The sequence below is a fragment of the Arachis ipaensis genome, chromosome B01, assembly GCF_000816755.2.
Source record: "Arachis ipaensis cultivar K30076 chromosome B01, Araip1.1, whole genome shotgun sequence".
Lineage (NCBI taxonomy): Eukaryota > Viridiplantae > Streptophyta > Magnoliopsida > Fabales > Fabaceae > Arachis > Arachis ipaensis.
This window is the reverse complement of record NC_029785.2, coordinates 135,291,330-135,297,554: the sequence shown is the minus strand read 5'-3', so window position 1 is coordinate 135,297,554 and position 6,225 is coordinate 135,291,330.

Below are 6,225 nucleotides of genomic sequence, written 5' to 3'. Positions count from 1 at the left end.
GTTTACCACTTTTATTTTTTTTAATTTTTCCTTTAAATGAAAACGGACCCTCCGTTTTTAGTTTTTTTTTATTTATTTTTTTTAAATCAAAACGGACCCTCCGATTTTTATTAAAAAAATATTTTTCTGTAGCTCCCCTCTAATTGGACCGTCCGAATTCCTTGCTCTAAATCTCTCGGTCTGATTTCAGCCTCCTAACACCACATGCAAAGAAAGCACCCCTATTTTCCATAATGCTGTATCACCCCATACCTCCCTCCATATTAAAAATAAAAATCCGAAAAATGGTGCTTTTTTATTTTTATTTTTTATTTTTGGTGGGGGAGGGTGTTGGAGCTTGTTAATGATTAATTGGCTATCCATTATAAAAATTCTATTAGCATGACTAAGATGTATATAGTTAGATTAACATGAAAACCAAAAATCCAGTTAAAATTTGCCATCTCCGTGCTCATCGCATCATGTTAAAATTTGACATCTAAGCCAGTGAGCTAGGAAAGCTGTGCAAAAGGAAAAAAGAAGAAAAATGGTGAAAGAGAAGAAAGAAGTGTTAGGAAATTATTTAATTTCCTAACTTATTTGTGGGCAATACATATATTAATTATAATCACAAATTATACTGTTTTAAATTAAATGACTTATATAATGATGATCTCATTTATTACTAATGAATAAGTCATTATTATTTTTGATTTGGAATTAAATGAGAATAAAATCGGATATTATTTTTGTTCCTTAGATAATTATCTTTTTTTGGATTTTAGATATATTATCTTTTGGGTTTTAGATACTATTTTATTTGGGCTTAAGGGTTTAATGGGTGCCATGCTCAAGTTTATGAATTCAGATACGCTTCCGCATTATGATATGATATATTTTTGATGATTCAATATAGATGATCTGGGATATTGAAATTAATTTATTCTAACAAGTGGTATCAGAGCCATCCATAATTTAGTCATCAAAAATATCAGTTTTTTTTTGTATCATTCTTTCGATGGAGATATATATATATATATATATATGCATGTGTGCGTTATATAAATATATACATGGTACCGAGGCACGAACACAGGATTTTTTTTTTTTAATGCAAATATTCTGTATTGTAATTCTTTATAAACATACGTTTACTATGGGTGTGTTACTGTGCATACATGTATGGCTTTATTAAATCTTTTGGTGTGGGTTTAATATGATTGCGTGTATATATATTATTGCCCGCGCATATATATATTTTACTGTATCTATTTTTTTTTATTTGATATGATAATTGATTTATTCTATTAATTGAGTAAAGGATATAAAGATTATTATGTATATATAACTTATGCGAATATTAATTGATCTAAAAGGAGGTTTATATTTGGCCAAATTATGTATACATATTAATAATATTTGAATAATAGAAAATATTATTTAATTGTTACATAAAGAAACTAGTAACAATTTGGATTATTATACCCACTAATTTTATAAAGATTTGGTTTTAAAATAAATTGATTGAACATTATGCTGCCAAAGTAGCCTCTTTTGTGAAAATTGATTTATTTAAAACATTAGGAATATGGTGTTATGTAATTCATGCGAATATTGGTCGGCCCAAAGGAAGGTCTATATTTGGCCGAATTACATATACATATTGAAAATAAATACATGTTTGGGTAACAAATTAAAAATAAAGTAATGCTTATTATTTATGCGAACAATAATCGGCCCAAAGGAAGTTTATTGTTTGGCCAAATAATAAGCATTGCACACTTTTGTTTATTTTCTATTAATTATGCGGTCAATAATCGGCCCAAAGGAAGGTTATTGTTTGGCCAATTAATAGAAAATATATGCGGTAATAAATAGGTTGCGAAGTTTAAGTTTCCATGTGCGCATTAAGTCGGTCCAAAGAAAGGCTTAATGTGTGACATGAATTTTGACAATATTTGATTACTGCAATGAGAGTATCACTTACAGTTAATTTTTCTATCCAAAGATTGAAAATTAATGTTGTACTGGATATCTCAATATGAATTTTTACCCATTAATTAACTAATATTTACTGCATGTTCTTTTTGTTCTAATCCAGAAACTATGGCTTTAGCTACCAATGTTTCTGCGCAAATTAGCAGTATTCCTATGCTGAATGGTTCAAACTTTAAAGTTTGGAAGGATACTGTGGAGATTGTCCTCGGTTGTATGGATCTAGTTATAGCTCTTCGAGAGGAGAAACCCACTTCCACTCCGGAAAACCTCAATGAGGTTAAAATAGAGAAGTGGGAGAGATCCAATCGAATGAGCATTATGATCATGAAACGCTCAATTCCTGAGGCGTTTCGGGGCTCAATTACTGAGGATAAAGATGCCAAACAGTTCCTGAAAGATGTTGAAAAATTCTTTACTAAGAATGAAAAGGCGGAGGCAAGTAGCCTTTTGAGCAAACTTGTCTCCATGAGGTATAAAGATAAAGGGAACATAAGGGAGTACATTATGAAAATGTCTCATCTTGCTTCAAAATTGAAAGCACTAAAGTTAGAGTTATCTGAAGATTTACTCGTGCATTCATTTTGATTTCCCTTCCTGCACACTTTGGGCAATTCAAAGTGAGTTATAACACTCTGAAAGACACTTGGTCCTTAAATGAGCTTATATCTCACTGTGTGCAAGAAGAAGAGAGGCTACAGCAAGATAAGACTGAAAGTGCTCACATAGTTTCATCTTCTCAGTATAAAAGAAAGCGTAATACCACTGCGGATGTGCCTTCTCAGCAGAAAAAGGCTAAGAAACAGGATCAAGTTTCAACCTGTTTCTTCTGTAAGAAGGTGGGACACATGAAGAAGGATTGTACCAAATATGCCACATGGCGTGTAAAGAAAGGTATAATTCTTACTTTCGTTTGTTCTGAGGCTAGTTTAAGTTATGCACCTGTTGATACTTGGTGGGTAGATTCTGTTACTACTACTCATGTAAGTGTTATTATGCAGGGTTGCCTGTGGAGCCGACCGCCAAGTGATGCTGAAAGATACATCTACGTGGCAGACGGCAATATAGTTGCAGTTGAAGCTATAGGAACCTTTAGATTATGTTCCACGAGTGGATTTTACTTGGATTTATTAGAGACATTTTATGTACCGTCATTTAGACGAAATTTGGTTTCTGTTTCTCGTTTGGACAAATCAGGTTATTTTTGTTCATTCGGAGACAATAAAGTCAGTCTCTTTTATAATTCGAATAATGTTTGCTCTGGTCATTTGGTGGATAATCTATATAGGCTTAACTTAAATTCCTATAATAATAAAATATTGCAAACAGGTACAAAACGAAAACTAAATGAGAATTCGGCATCATTATGGCACAAACGCCTAGGTCACATCTCTAAATAGAGAATTCAGAGGCTCGTGTCGGATAGAATTCTTGGACACCTAAATTTGGCGGACTTTGAAGTCTGCATTGAGTGCATAAAGGGAAAAAGGACAAACGAAAGGAAATTAGGTGCTGAGAGAGCTAAAGATGTCTTAGAACTGATACATACCGATATATGTGGTCCATTCCTTACTGTCTCTTGGAATGGACAACGGTACTTTATTACGTTCATAGATGATTACTCTCGTTATGGGTATCTATATTTAATTCATGAAAAGTGTCAAGCCTTGGATGTTTTCAAGTCTTTCAAAGCTGAAGTTGAACTTCAACTTAGAAAGAAAATTAAAACTGTCAAATCTGATCGTGGTGGTGAATACTACGGAAGATATGACGGTTCAGGTGAGCAACGTCCCGGGCCTTTTGCTCTTTTCCTAGAGGAGTGTGGTATTGTTCCGCAATACACCATGTCAGGCAAACCTAGCATGAATGGTGTTGTAGAGCGAAGTAACCGAACTCTTAAGGACATGGTGAGAAGTATGATTAGTCATTCTTCTTTGCCTGAATTACTCTGGGGAGAAGCCTTAAAGACCGCAGTGTACATCCTTAATAGGGTGCCAAACAAAGCAGTTAACAAAACCCCATATGAAATTTGGACTGGGAAAAGGCCCAGTATAAAGCATTTGCATATTTGGAGATGTCCAGCTAAGGCGTGACCTTATAGGCCGCATGAAAGAAATTAGACTCAAGAACAATTAGTTGCTACTTTGTTGGTTACGTTGAGCGCTCACGGGGGTACAAGTTTTACAATCCTGCATCAAGGTCTATTTTTTTGAAACGGAAAATGCGAGATTTCTTGAGGATGTTGAGTTTGGGGGGAAGGAAATATTAAGAATGTTGCTTTTGATGAGGATTCTGTAACTGATAATGATCAGGTCCTTGTGCCTATTGTTGTTCAAGATACCATTATAGTACAAGAGCAAAATAAGAATTCTACTGTAGATCCAGTTACAGTACAAGAGAACAATGAGAATATTGTTGTTGCTCGAGATACTGCTACAGTACAAGAAAATGATGAGAATCCTCATCAACCCCAACCCATATAGCAAGCTCAACAACCTCAAGAAGTGTCATTAAGGAGATTCAATAGAAAAAGGAGAAAATCTATCTATAATCTCAAACAAGCTTTCCGTCAATGGTATCACAAGTTCATCAAGTCATTACCTCATGGTTTTGAGGTAAACATTATAGATGAGTGTGTATACCGCAAGTTCAGTGGGAGTAAATACATCCTTTTGGTCTTACATGTTGATGACATTCTACTTGCCAGTAAAGATATAGGCTTGTTGCATGAAACTAAGAAATTTCTATCGAACAAATTCGAAATGAAAGATCTTGATGATGCCTCTTTTGTATTAGGAATCGAGATACTAAGAGATCGCTCTCAAGGTATTCTTAGATTATCACAAAAGAACTATATCAAAAAGATTTTAAGTAGATATGGCATGAAAAGTTGTAGACCAATGGACACACCCGTAGCTAAAAGAGACAAGTTTAGTCTCAAGCAATGCCCCAAAAATGATTTTGAGAAGATAGCAATGTATGATAAACTTTATGCATCAGAACTAGGAAATTTAGTGTATGCTTAAGTCTGCACACATCCCGATATATCATTTATAGTGGGAGTGTTGGGTAAATACTTGAGCAATCCGGGCATGGATCATTGGATAGCTGTTAAACGCGTAATGCGTTATTTAAAGAGAACAAAGGATTACATGCTTATTTATCGGAGATCAGAAAATTTGGAGATCATTAGGTACTCTGATTCCGATTTCATGGCATATGGTTGCGAAACTTTGTCACTGAGCTTCATATAGTAGATGACATTGAAAGGCCATTAAAGATATTTTGTGACAATAAGTCAGCAGTACTATACTCCAATAACAATAAGAGCTTGACAGAATCGAAGCATATAGACATCAAGCTCTTAGTTGTCAAGGAGAAAGGTTAAGAAAAACAGATTTCCATAGAACATATAGGAACAGAGTATATGCTAGCAGACCCATTAACCAAGGGATTGATCCCTAAAGTTTTTCATGAGCACACTGCTCGGATGGGTGTCAATATTTGTGATGCCTTGGTTTAGTGGGAGTTTATTTTATACTATATGTCCTATGACAGATATTGAGTTATTTTTCTGCAGAATTAAGTTGATGGTTTATTTCATGTTATGTGAAATGTTCATTTTGCAATATTTGTATTGTGTTTGATCTCAATAAAGTTGGACCAGCTGGAAATAGACATGCATGAGATCACTTGGCATGTAATTTCCATATTACTCATCCAAATTTGATCTATGTCGTTGAGTATATTAGGATGGTGATTGGCGTGGTTTAGTCACGGCATTTAATGTGATAAAAGTTGCGGTAATTCCATATCTAATGTATGAGACGGACCAGATTGTTAAAGTAATGAGAGAAATAGCATTCAGATGCGCACATAAAATTTATAAGATGTGATTATGTCAAGAAAGAATATATGTATAGTCCAAGTGGGAGATTGTTAGGAAATTATTTAATTTCCTAACTTATTTGTGGGCAATACATATATTAATTATAATCACAAATTATGCTATTTCAAATTAAATGACTTATATAATGATGATCTCATTTATTACTAATGAATAAGTCATTATTACTTTTGATTTGGAATTAAATGAGAATAAAACCGGATATTATTTTTTGTTTTTTAGATAATTATCTTTTTTTGGATTTTAGATATATTATCTTTTGGGTTTTAGATACTATTTTATTTGGGTTTAAGGGTTTAATGGGTGCCATGCTCAAATATAAATAGGCCTACAGGGTTTCGGTC